This window comes from Pristis pectinata, chromosome 10 (genome assembly GCF_009764475.1).
Source record: "Pristis pectinata isolate sPriPec2 chromosome 10, sPriPec2.1.pri, whole genome shotgun sequence".
Classification (NCBI taxonomy): domain Eukaryota; kingdom Metazoa; phylum Chordata; class Chondrichthyes; order Rhinopristiformes; family Pristidae; genus Pristis; species Pristis pectinata.
The window spans coordinates 15,287,796-15,304,467 of NC_067414.1; positions in this window are offsets into that span (position 1 = coordinate 15,287,796).

Here is a 16,672-nt window from a genome sequence, read left to right on the forward strand (position 1 = left end):
ACATCTTTGAATGGTAAGACTGAACTACATGAATACTTGCAGAGCTGTGTTTTCACTGTGATAGACATAATCCAAACATTTCATATATGGAGAGACATTCATAACTTTGATGCAAAGCTTTGAAATGCAGGATGCAGGTACAAACGCGGAAAATCTCAAATGAAAGTAAAGACTAAAATAATTGTGTCCACAAAATAGATATGGACTGGGATGTTCCCAGCAAGAGCAACCAGTGCTGTGCTCATTTACTGCTCTCAGTTGGGGAGAATGATCCAGTTGCCATCAACATTCAAGGCTGCAGATGCAAACAAACAGGTAGTCTTGAGCCGGACCTTGTTGCTGGGCCAGCACATGAGGGACGGGTCAAAAAATATTGGGATTGTTTGTAGACTGTAAGTCAGCCAGGGTAAATGAGAGGTGACTTTGGGCAAACTGAGAAGCACGATGATGCTGGAGAAACTCAGCAGGCCAGGCAGCACCCGTGGAGAAAAGCAGGCGGTCAACGTTTCGGGTCAGGACCTGTAACAGTCCTGACCCGAAATGTTGACCACCTTGCTGCCTGGCCTGCTGAGTTCCTCCAGCATCATTGTGTTTCTCATCTCGATTCCAGCATCCGCAGTCCTTTGTTTCTCCACTTTGGGCAAACTACCTTTCTGGAATTTTTGAAATAAAAAGCAGAAAATGCTGGAGATACTCAGCAGATCAGTCTGTATCCACGGAGAGAGGAATGGAACTGATGTTTCAGTTAAATGACTCTTCAACAAAGAAAAGTTTATTTTTCTTTCTCTGCAGATGTTGAGGATCTTCAGTACCTTCTGTCTTTATTTCAGTTTGCCAGCAACAGCAATTTTTTTACCATTAGATCCAGGAATTTTTCATCATTATTTGTAAGGATCAGGAAGAATTATGGAGGGCTATTCTGCAGACAATTATATTAGTACGTTTGGATTGATTAAGCAGATTGCACATGGTTTTCAGAAAGATAAAATCCAATAAGTCAAAAAATTCATTTTTCATTCCATATCTTGGTATTCACTTAATGCCTGACTGTGTCATTAGTGAGATATTTATCATTGTTTGCACCAATAATAGTATCAATTTTATTTAGAAAAGGAGTTTTGTCATTTTGGTTTTATTGAGGGATGATCAAATATGTAAACGGAATCGAATAAATGAGCAGAAATGGAACAGACAGAGTAATGCTTCATCTGTGAAAAAATGGTGCTGAGATTTGCTTTTGTAGAGCAACAGAAATTGTGCATTGATTTTTAGATGAATTAACCTTACAATAGATAAATATGTGTTTGCATTGATTTTAACCTTACCTTAACAAGGCCAGATATAAATAAATGAGGGTACAAAGATGTAATCATATAATAAAGTTAGTGCTTAGCCTTATGCAAACTCTCAGGTCCTAGTTACCCTGTTGTAGACTTTCAAAGCTGAAACTTGGAAATCCACAAACTTGATTTAAGATTTCTCTTCAATTTTGACCTCTCCCTTTGCTTAACCTTCTCTAGCCCTGCAACCATCCCAAAATTCTCTGCACTCTTCCAATTCTGGCTTGTGTGGTAATATTAACTGCACTTCAAAGCCATTTCATCAGGGATACCCTAAAAATCCTAATCTTTTCTCCTCGTCGATCCCTTTGCATTATAAGTGGAGTGTAGTGTTGAGAATTTAGGTTGCAAGGGGAATTGGGACGGGGGGGATAAAGTGTTGCTTTTTGCCTCAAAAATGGGAGTTCAGCCACTTTTTTTGTGCTAAAGCTTGGTGTGCTGAGATTGAGAGGGATGAGTGCTTCAAGTTCCCAGGAGTGAACATCACCAATAGCCAGTCCTGGTCCAACCAGGTAGACACCACCACCAAGAAAGCTCATCAGTGCCTTTACTTCCTCAGGAAGCTAAAGAAATTTGGCATGTTCCTTTCAACCCTCACCAATTTTTATAGATGCACCATAGAAAGCATCTTATCTGGATGCATCTTGGCTTGGTATGGCAACTGCTATGCCCAAGACTGCAAGAAACTGCAGACAGTTGTGAACACAGCTCAGCATATCACGGAAACCAGCCTCCCCTCCATGGACTCTGTCTACACTTCTTGCTGCCTCGGTAAAGCAGCCAACATAATCAAAGACCCTACCCACACCGGACATTCTCTCTTCTCCCCCTTCCAATTGGGCAGAAGATACAAAAACCTGAAAGCATGTACCACCAGGCTCAAGGGCAGCTTCTATTCCATTGTTATAAGACTATTAAACTGTCCCCCAAGTTTGATAAGATGGACTCTTGACCTCACACTCTACCTCGTTATGGCCTTGCACCTTATTGTCTACCTGCGCTGCCCTTTCAAGCAGACTTGATGGGCTGAATGGCTGACTTCTGCTCCTTTGTCTTATGGTCTTGTGGTCTTTCTCTGTAACTGTAACACTTTATCCTGCATTCTGTTATTGTTTTCCCCTGTACTACCTCAATGCACTGATGTGATGAAACGATCTGTACGGATGGCGTGCAAAACGAAAGCTTTTCACTGTACCTCAGTACATGCGACAAAAATAAAGCAATTTAGAAATTTACCAATTTACCAATTTAAACCTGTGCTGTAAAACCCTCATTGGTTTCTCTGCAAATGAACTGTGAATTTGGTTGAAAGGATATTTGAAGTGGCACTTGGCGGTTTGCGCACACAGAAGCATACGTAAAATGGTGCTGGAATCTCATTTCCAGAAGACAAATGGTCCCAGTGGTTGTGGTAGGTGAGAGAATTGGTGTGAGGAGCAGGGGATGAAGAGGGTAGCCCTTGTCCCCCAGGATATATTAGCCCAGCCAGTGCTGGAAAATGCCTACACATTTCACAACAAGATCTTACACTGTGCAATTTTGTAAACAGGCCAATGACTCTAAGATTCTATAACACATCTGCTGACACTTTTATGGACAGCAATCAGAGAAAGTTGGGTTGGAAGTGAAGGGAGCTCATTACGTAAGGACAGCCTCCCCAGGGCAGGCAGACACCAGCAAATCACTCGAAATTCAGGGAATGCGGGTCAGGGAAAGTAAGTCATTCAGAGAGAGTCATAGAGAACAGAAACAGGCCCTTCAACTCATTGAGTCCACACCGACCATCAAGCACCCACTTACTCGAATTAGGCTGTGGCTGCCATGGACAAGATGGAGGCTGCAGAAGAAGGAGAGTGAAAGAGACCTGGCATTCTCATCAGTAAGACAAATGGCAGGTGGAGGTCCTGTGGGCCAAGGAAGGGCAGGAGATGGCTCAAGCTCGCTCCCTGTGGTCTTGTATTCAGGTAATAATTAGGCTCCCTTCTGAACTACAACCCTGACAGTGCATTCCAGATCCTGAACAAAATTATATATTAAAATAAGCTTTTCCTCATGTCACTTGTGCTTCTTTTACCAATCATCTTCCCTCTCTCTGTCCCTTTTCTCCCCCTCCATCAATGGGAACAGTTTCTATCTATCTATTCTGTCTGTACCTTTCATGATTGTAAATACCTCCATCAGATCTCCCAGAAGAAGCCCACAGATTCTCTAGTCTGAAGTCCTTTATTCCTGGAATCATTTTAGTAAATCTCTTCTGCACTCTCTCTAAAGCCTGTACACCTTTACTGAAGTGCGGCACCTAGTACTGGGAGCAATACCGCAGTTTTGGCTGAACCAGTTTTTTAAGAAGGTTGAGTATGACTTACCTGCTCTTGTACTATATACTTCAATTCATAAAGTCCATTACCGTACTTTTTTAATCACCTTCTCATCCTAATCTGCCACTTTCAATGAACCATGATGCACATTCATCCATAGATCACTCTCTTCTTCTACCACCTTTAAAATTTTGCCCTCTAGTTTACATTGGCTCTTTCCATTCTTCCTACCAAAGTATAATGTTTCACATCTTCAGCATTAAGTGTCATCGGCCACCTATCTGCCCATTCCACCATCCTTTATCTCCTTGAATGTTATTGCAGTAGAATCTCCCCGTATTTCACCATGTTTCTAAGTTTTGTGTGATCTGCAAGTTTGGAAATGTGCCTGAAAACCCTAGTACATATCATTAATATTTACTAAGAAAAGAAATGGTTCAAGTACTGATCCTTGGGAAACTCCACTGTACTCTACCCTCAAATCCAATTAAACAACCTTTCATTGCTGCTCTGTTTCCTGTAACTTAGCCAAATTTCTATCCTTCTTGCCACAGCCTAAGGCCTTCATTTCTTAATGAAAATCTTATTATATGGCACTTCATCAAAAGCTTTATGGAAGTGCATTGATACAACATTTCCACAATCAACTCTTTCTTTTACTTCATCAAAACATGTTATCGTTACATATGATTCACCTTAACAAACCATGCTGGATTTATGTGATCAATCCACACTTGTCCAATTACTTGCCCTGATTACTGTTTCTAAAATTTTCCCACAGCTGCAAGGTTAAACTGACTGCTCTGAGGTTACTGAATTTATTCCCAACCCTTATTTGAACAAAGTTATAACATTGATGTGATAGCACAGGAGAGGGTGCAGAGGAGATTCACCAGGATTTTGCCTGGTATGGAACATTTCAGTTATGAGGCTGATTGGAGAAGCTGGGTCTGTTTTCTCTGGTGACGGGGTGATTTAGAGGGGATATGATTGAGGTATATAAAATTCTGAGGGGTATAGATATGGTAGACTTCAGGAATCTTTTCCCCTGGTCAGAGGTGAATAGAGGACATAGATTTAGGCTATGAGGTAAGAGATTTAGAGGGGACCTTTTTCACCCAGAGAGTGATGACCTCACCCTTTCCCTACTTACATCATTGGTACCAATGTGAGCCATGGCCTCAGGCTGCTCTCTGTCCCCTTCTGGAACGTTCTGTGGCTGCTCAGCATTGTTACTGGAGGCAACATGCTACATTGGAATTACTAATGAAACACAGAAATATCAGACTGCTCCCCTAACTGTGGATTCCCCTGTAATTATTGGACTTTCTCCTCCCTCTCTGTCATTTTTGGCTACCCATGACGCTAGTATCCAGCTACATTCTGCAGGGAAATCTCTCCATCATCAGTGCTCACTGCTGAATGCTGGTTAGTGAGCACAAGGCCCTCAGGGGTCTACTCAATGTCCAGTCTTCTAATCTGTTGGTTACCAGTTCCTTCATGGCTTGGCTCTCTTGAGCTGAGGGATGGCCACTTCCCAACACGTGCTAGCCAGAAAACATACAGCTTGGCGGATGGACCATATTAATGTCAGCTCTCACTCAGGCTTCAAAACCTGCGGCTTGAGCTCTTCCAGCTGATGGCAATTCTGCACCCATAGTCTTCCAGGAGATGGGAGATTTCTTGGACTTCCAACATCTCACAGGATATGCATTCTATGGGTCTGAGATGACATGTTATGTCTCTATTTGTTAGATTAGCTCAACTAATGGAAAGAATATTCTGAGTTACAACTACTATTAGGTTACTTACTGTTATACTTATCCTGCAAGAAACATCTTTATTTCCCCAGACATTTGTTTAAATGAAAGCATAGTTAAACTTACTGTGTCTCCTTTTTTTAAGCTCATTGCACCTCCGTTTCCTGGTCTCCTTTTAAACTCTTTCAACAAAATATCTTCTGTCTTCTCACAGAATGTCACATGCCTCAGTGGCAGTGGCCTTGGACAAACGTGGGTCTGCAGGTCTGAGATCCAAGGAGGTTGTAGTATCTCTGAAGACTCTCTTCGTTGATGGACATGTCTTCGTCTCTTACCCCAACGTCTCCAACCTGAGAGACAGTTATGGTCGTAAATATCTCCAGGAATGAAATACTGCTTGTGGCATCATTAATTGAATGACTACCTTAGCAGTTAAATTGCTGGAGAGGGCACGTAATATAAGTTACAACACATCCTGTGGACTTAGAATGGTGAATGGAGCAGCCTGCCATCAGTTTGTTCAGTCTAGTCTCCCGATGTCAGTGAGTGCCCCTTTAAATAATGTAAAAGCCAAACTACAGAGTGAGTGATGTGTGCCCTTGGTCCTACTGTGACTGATTTGTGTACCCAAAAGCTCCAGTCGGTGTCAGGAAGGGTTGGAAGTGGGCATTGAATGAGAAGAGCTGTCATTAGGGGCGAGTCTGACAGGAGAGACATCAGACATGCTAACAAGAATCATGCACTTGTCGTGCCCAATCTGATTTCACCCAGATAAAATTGTTAGCACCATCTACTGCAGGTTAACTCAATTTATTCATGGGTTCCTACACAATCCATTTCCAGGATTTAGTATTTAAACTGTTGCCGGTATTCAGTCCAAGTTAGTGATTTATTTTAACAAACTAAAAAGTGAAATGGAACTAATATAGACTCATCAGCAGTAGATTCCTTTGCTGATCTTTGCTGTTTTTCCAGGAAACCTCATGGGATCTGAACTCTGCTCACGGTGCCTGACCAGCCGCAGGGATAGAATGTGTTCAGGGATGATGATTCTGGGATGTTAGTGGAATGGAACGATCCTGTGAGTATGACTAAGTCAAACTTTTGCTCGACTGGTTTGTGACAGATTGGACACAAATCCCTTAATGTCCATCAGGAGGACCTTGCTGAGTTGGATAAGTTGCTCTGGCTTTACCAACTTCCATGTCTAGTTCAATGCCAGGTAGTTTATACATCTTTTTCCAATGATTTGATAATCTAAAAATATACTGTATTCATAAATTTTGCAATATCTAACACTGTACATTCAAACATCACCTTGCACAGTACCAGAGAGAATTTTATTGCACGTAAGATTCATTTTATATCAGTATGATGCCAGTTGTTCTTTTACAACAGCCTGGGTGTTTTCTCTTTTTCTGAAGCTGTTCCTTTGGGTTGAGGATGACTTACTCTGTACTACCTCAATGCACTGTGTAATGAATTGATCTGTACGAACGGTATGCAAGACAAATTTTTCACTGTACCTCGGTACAAGTGACAATAATAAACCAATACCTATACCAATACTTCAGTGGGTTTTGAGACGGTTGATGAGGCCAATGCAGAATAGCGGGTGCTGCCACTCAGGAGGTGTTCGACAGAGAGAATATGTGATGTGGTACACTCCCTCCGGCATCTTTCCTGGGCTTCCACATGCTTCTGAGAAAGGAATTGAGGCTCTCAAAGTTATTCCAAATTCTCCTTCTTCATTTTGAGTAGTGATGGATCAGGGGTTCCCACCAGTCAGTGAGGATGTTATAGTTTTTTGAGGAGGCTTTGACAACATTGTTGAATCATTCACTAGGTCTCCAGGTAATACATAGAACATAGAACAGTACAGCACAGAACAGGCCCTTCGGCCCACAATGTTGTGCTGACATAGCTATTCCCTCCTATCTACAGAATGCCCATATCCATCTATTTTCCTCTCATTCATGTGCCCAGCCATGCCCCTCTTAAAAGCCCCCAGTGACTTTTCCTCCACCACTGTCTGAGTAAAAAACGTACCCTTCACTTCTGTTCTGAACCTACCCCCTCTCACCTTAAATGTATACCCTCTGGTATTGGATCGCTCAATAATGGGAAAAAGATATTACTTGTCCATCCTATCTACGCCCCTCATAATTTTATACACCCCCAACAGATCACCCCTCAGCCTCCGCCGCTCCAGAGAAAAGAGCCCAAGTCTGTCCAGCCTCTCCTGATAGCACATGCCCTCTAATCCAGGCAGCATCCTAGTAAACTTCCTCTGCACCCTCTCTAAAGCCTCGACATCCTTCCTATAGTGGGGTGACCAGAATTGTATGCAATACTCTAAATGCATCATAACTTCTTGACTCCTATACTCAATACCCCGATTAATAAATGCAAGCATTCCATAAGCCTTCTTAACCACCCTATCTACCTGTGTAGCCACTTTCAATGAGCCATGGACTTGCACCCCAAGGTCTCTCTGCCCTTCAACACTGTTAAGGGTCTTGCCCTTTAGAGTGTACTGCCTCTTGACGCTAGTCCTACCAAGGTGCAACACCTCACATTTATCCCGGTTAAACTCCATCTGCCATTTCTCTGCCCACATCTGCAACTGATCTATATCACGCTGTATCCGTCACCAGTCCCCTACACTATTCACATCTCCACCAACCTTGGTATCGTCTGCAAACTTACTAACCCATCCATCACCATACTCATCCAGGTCATTTATGGACATCACAAATAGCAGAGGTCTCAGTACAAATAGCAGAGGTCTCAGTACAGATCCTGTCGTGTACGGTATTGTTGTGTGGTAAGTGGAGACGAGTTTCTCAGGGCAGCCAGAAGGTTTCTCCACCGTCCTTCTCGATGGATAGAGTGAATAGATTTCGCATGGGTTTCCAGCCACTTGTTGTGGGGTTTTTGCACCTGAGCCTTTCCATACAACTCAGTTGTTGCTGGGCCATTTCAGAGGACAGTTGAGACTGAGGGCCTGGCGTTACTCTTAAGCCAGTTTAGCTGAAGGTGACAGGTGCCATAGAGTCGTAGAGAGATACAGGGCCTTTGGCCCACTCTGACCATTAACCACTAATCGACATTAATCCCATTCTCCACACATTCCCAGCAACTCCCCCCGGATTCCACCACTCACTGACACACTAGGCGCAATTGACAGCGGCCAACTCACGTACCAATTTGGGATGTGGGAGAAAACCGGAGCACCTGGAGGAAGCCCACTTGGTCCCAGGAAGAACACGCAAACTCCACGCAGACATAACCCGAGGTCAGGATTGAACCTGGGCCTCTGGTGCTGTGAGGCAGCGGATCTACCAGCTGTGCCACTCTGCTACCCAGGCTCAGTGCACATCAACCAGATGGGTGCTTAATGACAGTTTGGTCAGTATTACTGAATGTTCCTTTTATTGCAAATTTGTTTCATTGACTGAATATAAATTCCCCACCTGCTCTCGTGTGAATTATGGTCATGTCTCCAGGTCATTAGCTCAAGGTTCTGGATTACTGGTCCAGTAACAAAACCATTATTCTGATGGGAAATGTGTTGGCAGAAACTGTCCGAACTGATTGTGTAATGTAATTGCTACCTGTAAGGATAAGGGCCATTGGAAAGGCAGCCGTGGCATCTTGGAACCAAAGGCTGTCCAGTGAGGGTGGGAGGGAGATAAACCCAGAGTGTAGTGGTGGGAGACACTGTTATCAGGGGCACATGTCAAGCAACCTGGGGCGGGCAGCTATTCCTGGGACTGGTTGGCTGCTGCAACTGGGAGACGTTGGGGTAAAGCAGCCCATCAGCAATCGGAGGGGAGGGCCAGGGGCTCTGAATAGGGTGGGCGGCAGTGGGGGAGGGGTGGAGAGCAGCCTGACTCCGGGGCATGGCAGGCTGCCGAGAGTGGGGAGAGTGTGGAGAGAAGCGGGGAGCAGGGAGCAGGGAGAATGGAATGGGAAAGGAAGAGGCGAAGAGGGAAAAGATTATGGTGGGGGAAGGGGTCAGAGAGGAGAGGACACTGAGGGAGGGGTCAGAATGAGAGAGAGAGTTAGTGAGAAGGAAAACAAGTAGAAAGTCTATGGGAGGGTTGGACTGAAGCAGTGAGGGAGTCATGGTTTGGGGGTGAAGCAAGAGAGGTTCAAGAAGTGGGTGTCTGTGTCTGTATGTGTGTGGTCAGGGTGCATCTGTGTGCCTGGGTGCTTCGTATTTTAATTTTTGTTCTTGTGTTTCTTTATGCACAGAAGAAGGCTGTGTGACCCACCAAGTCTCTGGGCCTTCTCATCAATTCCATTCCCCCACATACCTCCCTGTAAACTATTCTCTCTCTGGAGCATCTGACAGTAAAGACACCTACGTCAGACTATCGTTTATTGACTACAGCTCCACCTTCAATACAATAATCCCAAGCAAGCTTGTCACCAGACTCCGAGACCTAGGACTCAACATCTCCCTCTGTAACTGGATCCTTGACTTTCTAACAAACAGACCACAATCAGTGAGGATAGGCAGCAATACCTCCGGCACAATTATTCTCAACACTGGTGCCCCACAAGGCTGCATCCTCAGCCCTCTACTCTACTCCCTATACACTCATGACTGTGTGGCCAGATTCTGCTCTATCTACAGGTTTGCAGATGATACCACCGTTGTAGGCCATATCTCAAACAGCGATGAAACGGAGTACAGGAAGGAGATAGAGAGCTTAGTGGAATGGTGTCATGACAACAACCTTTCCCTCAATGTCAACAAAACAAAAGAGCTGGTCATTGACTTCAGAAAAGGGGACGGTGTACATGCATCTGTCTACATCAATGGTGCTGAGGTCGAGAGGGTTGAGAGCTTCAAGTTCCTGGGAGTGAAAATCACCAACAGCTTGTCCTGGTCAAATCACGTAGATGCCACGGCCAAGAAAGTTCACCAGCGCCTCTACTTCCTCTCCTTTAACAGCAACTTTTATCGATGCACCATAGAAAGCATCCTATCTAGATGCATCACAGCTTGGTATGGCAACAGCTCTGCCCAGGACTGCAGGAAACTGGAGAGAGTTGTGAACACAGCCCAGAGCATTACGGACACCAGCCTCCCCTACTTGGACTCTGTCTTTACCTCTCGCTGCCTTGGTGAAGCAGCCAGCTTAATCTTTTTTTTTCTTAAAATCCACTCCCACTACCAAAAACCGAAGCTGTTTGATAGAAAAAACAAGGAAAAACCCTTAAAATGTAACAATGTCAGCCAATATCTGCATTTTAGTCACTAAATCAGAGATTTTGAAAATAAGTCAAAAAAGGTCCCCACAAGGTTTGAAAGTCTAAGTTAGATTCAAAAACTGAACAACAAATCTTCTCTAGATTCAGGTATGACATAACATCCCGTAACCATTGATCATGAGTAGGTGGAGCCAGCATAATCAAAGACCCCACCCACCCCGGTCATTCTCTCTTCTCTCCTCTTCCATCGGGTAGTAGATACAGGAGCCTGAGGGCATGTACCACCAGACTTAAGGACAGCTTCTACCCCACTGTGATAAGACTATTGAACAGTTCTCTTATATGATGAGATGGACTATGACCTCATGATCTACTTTGTTGTGACTTTGCACCTTATTGCACTGCACTTTCTCTGCACCTGTGACACTTTACTCTGTACTGTTATTGTTTTTACCTGTACTACAGCAATGCACTCTCTACTGACTCAATGTAACTGCACTGTGTAATGAATTGACCTGTACAATCGGTATGCAAAACAAGTTTTTCACTGTACCTCGGTACAAGTGACAATAATAAACCAATACCAATACCAATACCTTCCCATCATCTCCCTGTGGTTTTCCAGCTATCTGCCAACACCAGTGGTAATTTAAGGTCACCAAATAACCTAGCGACACACTTGTGGAACGAGGGAGGAAGCCCATGCAGTCTCAAGGAGGAGGTACAAATTCCACACAGACAGCATCCGACCGGGACCCAACCCAGGTCACTGCCCTGCCCCAACTCTTCAATCGCCTTCAATCTCCTGGCGAATGGAGCAAGGCCTCACTCTGGCAAGATCATGTGGTAGCCCAGGGGACTGCCTGAGAAGGAGGTGTGGTGGTCTTTGTTGGCTGGATCACAGGACTGAGAATGCCGCATGTCAGGAAAAAGGACAATTTTAAGGTGCATGTGAAGGTATTAAAGAGGGAGGGAGAGGGTTGAACCTTTGCATCCACCCTGGGACCTGTAATATTGGTAAGGACATCAAGGGTTATAAACCATGGATTATTGCACAATCCATATGTAAACTGGTGTCGGGGCAAGCACCTTGGGCAGCGAACATGTTGCTGAAGGGGAGGTGACAAGAAAGTAGGATAGTTTATCATAGGAAGTTCTGGGACTGATTACCATAGGAATGGGTTCCCTCTGACCCAAGCTAGAGCCACTATCCATGGGAAACAAGCACAGGAAAAAGTACCTCAAACTGGTAAATGTGCAAGTGTATGCACAGACTGAATGGCGCTGTGTGTTGCCTCACTGCCACCAGAGATCTGGGTTCAAATCTGACTTTGGGTGCAGTCTGTGTGGAGCTTGCATGTTCTTTGCACTGCAAGGGGTTCCTCTGGCAGCTCCCATTTCCTCTCCCCTCCCAAAGAGGAGTGGATTGGTAGGTTAATTATCCACTGTAAATTGGCCCTAGTCTCTGTAGGTGAGTGGTAGAATCTAGAGGCAATGGATGAAAATGTGGGCAGAGCAGACAGGAGGGAGAGCAAGAGCAGGAAGCAGTTTGAAGAGCAAGGCTCGTTGCTCAGCTGATTTGGCTAATTGGGCAGCAGCAGCCAATAAAAAGAAGGTAAGCTCAAAGTGGAGCGGCCATCATGGAGCGGCCATTGTGTGAGTGGCTCAGTGTCAGAGTGGGACCTTGAGGCTTTGGCTCAAGAGGCTTTGGCGTGAAGAAGCGCAGTAAGTGAGCGGAGGCTAAGGTGAGGTTCATGTAATGTCTCTTTTATTCTTATTGCACAGTTTAGAGCACTGGGAATGGCAGGCAGCATTGCTAATCAGGGATAGTATCACAGCTGCAGAAAGGGATGATGTTGTGGAGGGATTGTCCACTGAGTCAGTGTGGGTGGAAATTAGAACAAGGAAGGGAGTGATCACATTGTTGGGTGTATTCTACAGCCACCAGGGCACTGAGGAGCAGATCGGGAGGCAGATTTTGAAAAGGTGCAAAAATAACAGGGTTGTTGTCATGGATGATTTCAACTTCCCTAATATTGATTGGCACCTCCTTAGTGCAAAAGGTTTAGATGGGGAAGAATTTATTAGGTGTGTCCAGGAAGGACTCCTGACACAGTATGTGGACAAGCTGACTAGAGGAGTGGCCATACTGGATCTAGTACCAGGCAATGAACCTGGTCAGGTGACAGACCTCTCGGTGGGCGAGCATTTCGGAGACGGTGACCACAGCTCCAGCACAGCGTGGACGGGGATAGGAGCAGGCGATGTGGGAAAGTTTTTAATTGGCGGAGGGCTAATTATGATGGTATTAGGCAGGATCTTGGGAGTGGAAATTGGGAACAGATGTTTTAAGGGAAATGCACAGAAGAAATGTGGAGGCTGTTTTAGGAAGACTTGCATGGGGTTCTGGATAGGTTTGTCCCACTGAGACAGGGAAAGGGATGGTAGGGTGAAGGAACCATGGTTAACAAAAGATGTGAAACATTTAGTCAAGAGGAAGAAAGAAGCATACTTAAGCTTTAGGAAGCAAAAATCAGGCAGGGCTCTTGAGAATTGTAAGGTAGCCAGGAAGGAGCTTAAGGATGGACTTGGGAAAGCTAGAAGGGAACATGAGAAGGACTTGGTGAGTAGAATTAAGGAAAGCCCCAAGGCGTTCTACACGTACGTGAGGAACAGGAGGGTGACTAGAGTGAGGGTAGGACCGCTCAGGGATAAAGGGGGAAACATGTGCCTGGAGGTGGAGGAGGCAGGGAGGATTCCTTAATAAATACTTTGCTTCAGTGTTCACTAGGGAGAGGGATTTTGATGAATGTGAGGTCAGCGTAGAACTGGCTAATGTGCTGGAGCATGTTGAGGTTAACAAAGGTAGTGCTGGAGCTTCTGAAAAACATTAGGATAGATAAGTCCCCGGGACAGGATGGGATATACCCTAGGTTACTACAGGAGGCAAGGGAAGAGATTGCTGGGGTGTTGATGATGATATTTGCATCCTCCCTTGTCACAGGGGTGGTACCAGAGGATTGGAGGATGGCAAATGTTGTTCCCTTGTTCAAGAAAGGTAATAGGGATAATCCTGGGAATTATAGACCAGTGAGTCTTACGTCAGTGGTGGGCAAGCTATTGGAGAGGGCTCTTAGGGACAGGACTTACGAGCATTTGGAGAAGCAGAGTCTTATTAGGGATAGTCAACATGGCTTTGTGAGGGGCAGGTTGTGCCTCATGAGCCTAATTGAGTTTTTCAAGGAGGTGACAAAACAAATAGATGAAGTAGAGTGGTGGATGTGGTGTATAGTTAGGCATTTGACAAGGTTCCCCATGGTAGGCTCATCCAGAAAACCATGAGGCATGGGATCCATGGAGACTTGGCTGTGTGGATTCGGAAATGGCTTGCCCACAGAAGGCAGAGGGTGGTAGTAGATGGAGAATATTCTGCCTGGAGGTCGGTGACCAGTGGTGTTCCGCAGGGATCTGTTCTGGGACTCCTGCTCTTTGTGATTTTTATAAGTGACTTGGATGAGGAAGTGGAGGGATGGCTTAGTAAGCTTGTGGATGACACAAAGGTTGGAGGGATTGTGGATAGTGTAGAAGGTTGTCGTAGGTTACAACAGCATATAGACAGGATTGGGTGGAGAAGTACCAGATGGAATTCAATCCGGAAAAGTGTGAAGTGATACACTTTGGAAGAGCAAATGTGAAGGCGGAGTACAAGGTTAATGGCAGGAATCTGAGCAGTGTGCAGGAACAGAGGGATCTTGGGGTCTAAGTCCATAGATCCCTCAAAGTTGCTGCACAGGTTGATAGGGTGGTTAAGAAGGCGTATAGTGTGCTGGCCTTCATTAGTTGGGGGATTGACTTCGAGAGCTGTGAAGTAATGATGCAGCTATATAAGATTCTGGTTAGACCACACTTGGAGTATTGTGTTCAGTTCTGGTTGCCTCATTATGGAAAGGATGTGGAAGCTTTAGAGAGGGTGCAGAGGAGATTTACCAGGATGCTGCCTGGATTAGAGAACATGTCTTATGAGGAAAGGTTGAGCGAGCTAGGGCTTTTCTCTTTGGAGCGACGCAGGATGAGAGGCGACTTGATAGAGGTGTATAAGATTATGAGGGACATAGATAGAGTGGACAGCCAGCACCTTTTCCCCAGGGCAGCAATGGCCAATACCAGAGGACATCCATTTAGGGTCAGAGGAAGAATGTTCAGGGGAGATGTCAGAGGTTCTTTACACAGGGAGTGGTGGGTGCCTGGAAGGCATTGTCAATGGTGGTGTAGAGGCTGCTACAATAGGGACATTTAAAAGGCTCTTAGATAGGCAGATGGAAGCCAGAAAAATGGAGGGTTATGGGCTGCGCAGGAGGGAAGGGTTAGATTGATCATGGAGGAGGTGTTCATATAGTTCGGCACAACGTCGTGGGCCGAAGGGCCTGTACTGTGCTGTACTGTTCTATGTTCTGATATAAAATGGGTTTGATGTTGAATTAGTGTAAATGAGTGGTTGATGGTCGGTGCAGACTGACTGTGCTGTATCTCTCTATGACTCTATTCAGATAGAACAGGCAGCATCAACGTTATTTCCAAAGCAAATCATATAGACAAGGGGAGACTTACTGTCAGATTTAGTGCTTTAGGCACTACAGGTAAAGGAGATTGCTGGTGCCGTGACCAAGATCTTTATGTCCTCTCTAGCCACAGAAGAGGTCCTGGAGGACTGGCGGGTAGCTAATGTTGTCCCATTATTCAAGAAGGGAAACAGAGATAATCCTGGAAACTATGGACTGGTGAGTCTAATGTCAGTGGTAGGGAAGTTACTGGAGAGGATGCTCAGGGATAGGATTTATGAGCATTTGGAAAATCATTTCCTAATTCGGGACAGTCAGCATGGCTTTGTGTGGAGCAAGTCATGTCTTACTAACTTGCTTGAGTTTTCTGAGGAGGTGACGAGGATGATTGATGAAGGCAGAGCTGTGGATGTTGACTACATGGATTTGACAAAATCCTTCATGGGAGGCTCATCCAGAAGATTAAGATGCATGGGATCCACAGTGAGTTGGCTGTTTGGATTCAGAACTGGCTTGCCCGTAGAAGACAGAGCATTGTGGTCGAGGGGATTTATGGAGGTTTGTGACTACTGGTGTTCCTCAGGGATCCGTACTGGGACCTCTGCTGTTTGTGATGTATATAAATGACCTGGATGAAAACGTAGATGGGTGGGTTAGTAAGGTTGCAGATGATATGAAGATTGGTGGTGCTGTGGATAGAGTAGAAGACTGGCAAAGGATACAGCAGGATAGAGATCAGCTGCAGATATGGACGGAGCAATGGCAGATGGAGTTCAACCCCTGCCAAATGTCAAGTGTTGCACCTTGGGAGATCAAATGTAAAGAGACAGTACACTGTTAATGGCAAGACCCTTAACAGTGTTGATGAGCAGAGGGATCTAGGGGTCCAAGTTCATAGCTCCCTGAAGGTGGCTACACAGGTTGATAGGGTGGTAAAGAAGGCATATGGCCTGCTTGCCTTTATTAGTTGAGGTATTGAGTTCCAGAGACAGGAAGTTATGCTGCAGGTTTATAAAACTCTGGCTATACTCTGGGTACTTTGGGTCTTTTGAGAAAAGAACTCTGGGTTCTTTTCTCTGGAGCGGCAGGGGCTGAGGGTAGATCTGATAGAGGTTTATAAGATTTTGAGAGGCTTAGATAGAGTAAACAGCCGGTATCTTTTCCCCAGGGTTGAAATGGACATGCATTTAAAGTGAGGGGGTGTAAGTTCAAAGGAGATGTGTGGGGCAAGTTTTTTTTTACACAGAGAGTGGTGGGTGCCTGGAATGTGCTGCCTGGGGTGGTGGTGCATTATACCAAGGTAAAACAAGCTGTATTGAAGGCCTATGAATTGGTTCCTTGAATTTCTCGACCCTCTTTATCCACACACCAACAGTAACCACTGTTTCCATGGCATTGCAAAGGGCTGAAATCCCCAAACTCAGTGCACCGAGGTACATACTGGTCATTGGCTGGTCTGCCACCATAAT